This window comes from Chrysochloris asiatica, unplaced genomic scaffold (genome assembly GCF_000296735.1).
Source record: "Chrysochloris asiatica unplaced genomic scaffold, ChrAsi1.0 scaffold00055, whole genome shotgun sequence".
Classification (NCBI taxonomy): domain Eukaryota; kingdom Metazoa; phylum Chordata; class Mammalia; order Afrosoricida; family Chrysochloridae; genus Chrysochloris; species Chrysochloris asiatica.
In genome coordinates, this window is record NW_006408573.1 from 10,762,794 (window position 1) to 10,764,960 (window position 2,167).

The window sequence follows — 2,167 nt, forward strand, 5'->3', positions numbered from 1 at the left end:
CTAGACTGCAAGGCCAATTTGATCTACAAAGTCGGTGGTTCAAAATCACCAGCTACTCCTCAGAAATCCCATACAAGGTTGCTATGAGTCAGAATGGACTCAATGACACTTAGCAACAACAATGTAAGTTCAAGTGTGGTGGGGGTGATGGTGTGCCATGGAGTTGGTTCCGACTCATAGCAATCCTGTATAGGGTTTCCGAGGCTGTTAATCTTTATGGGAGCACTATGGCATGATTTGAGATATGAAATTTTCATTACTCGAGTGATAACATATTTCTGTAGTGAATGCCCCATCCAAAAGGAAGAGGGATGAGCTATTTTGGCATTGTATTCAGCAGCGCAGATAAGTACTTTGTCTCGTGTACAAGTCTTTAAATAGTTAGAAGTTTATGATCAAATAATGAATATTGAAAGGCAAAGAAAGTATAATGGAGTTTAGAATAATGTGAATTTAAATTTCAACTCTGCTCTTTTAAAAATAATTATTAAGGTCTCGTCATATCTCTTTCCTTATTTATATCATGAAGGGAATGAACTATGCTCTCTACAGTCCCTTTAAGCTATGGCATGCAATGACCACCTCAGTCATTCTTAATGTCAATACCATTTATTGTAACTTTTTCCAGCAATGACTCCAGGTTCCCACACACCTGTATATTATACTGACACATTCGCTTCTGGCTTGACCACATTGCTTTCTTAAAGCAGAGCATTTAACAACAACAGCAATCGAAAGTTCACCATATCTTTCTCCCACAGAAAGACAGCGCTGAGTAGATATAATTCAAGCATGGCACTCTCTGGTTATCTTATTAAATAAAGAGAGAACTGTGGGGCATTCTGAAGAGTGAAAGATATTAAAGAAGTAGTAATATATATAAATAGTAATAGTCTGGCTATGACTCTACTCATAAAATATTTATGTGATAAAGAAAAAAACAAATTGAAAGCACTATTTTTTCTAGGAAAGTGCAAATAAATAAATAAATAAATAAATAAATAAAATGTGTTTGTATTTTTAAGAATTTTCTACCAAGCCATATTTGAAATCATATACCATTGTCCACAAACATTCCTTGCAAATATTCATTAAAAAAAAAATCACAAATGCATTTTTTACTTTGAGATTGTGAAGTTTGTTTTCAATGCCATTTAATTTTCTGCAGATTCATATGGTATTTTTTTTTCTCATCTCATTAAATAGTATCAGAAATAGAGTAAGAGGAAACCCAGGTTGTTTAATACGTGAAAGAACTCTCTGGGAGACATTTGGAGACAGTTACTGGTTCACTTGCGTCAAGAAGCAAAACATTTCTAAGTGACATGTAGTGCTCTCTCTCTCTCTCTCTCTCTCTCTCTCTCTCCTCACTCTCTCCTCTCTCTCTCCTCTCTCTCTCTCTCTCTTTTGCATCTTTATGTTTTTATTTAGCACAAATAAAACTCGAAAACAGGCTGTCTATTCATTTTCTTCACTGCGCAGCCTGGCATTAGGATTGGTGACTCTGATGGCCAGCTGGGCTGCTGTTTCCACAAAGGCTCTGCGGTTCTTGGAGGAAACGTCATGAGCAATCTCTGTGCACATCAGCAGCACATCCAGCTCTTTGATGTTGTGGACCAGGAACTTGCGGAAGCCGCAGGGGAGCATGTGTTTTGTCTTCTTGTTGCTCCCATAACCAATGTTGGGCATTAAGATCTGGCCGTTTAATCTTCTCCGCACCCTGTTGTCAATGCCTCTGGGCTTGTGACAGTTATGCTTAATTTTGACATAACCATCTGATTGGTGCTGGATGAACATCTTGTTTCTCTTTTTGACCATCTTGGGCTTCATCAGGGGTCTGGGGGCAGCCATGATGCTGGTACAGATGGCCGCCGCCTCCTTAGGAAGTGCGCAAGGAGAGGGGAAGGTGAGGCAGAAGGATTGATGGAACTTGGAGTGCTCTCTTAAAAATAAATAAATAAATAAAATTTAAAATAGCACAAAACAACAACAAAAACGTTTATATTTTCTGCCTGACAAGTGAAATAAATTGTTGGATGCAGGAAAATAAAAGGCATACTACTTTAATTAGCATAAGCACTAAGTGCTGAGTGACAACTATCACACACTGATTTTTTAAATGACGTATTTCAAAACCAGGAGGCAATAGGGTCATCTACCCATTACC

General features: G+C 37.9%; 1 pseudogene; it reads right to left on the reverse strand.

The window, feature by feature from the left end:
* Window positions 1–1,458: 1,458 nt before the first annotated feature.
* Window positions 1,459–1,851, reverse strand: LOC102831986 (annotated as a pseudogene).
* Between the last annotated feature and the right edge of the window lie 316 nt (window positions 1,852–2,167).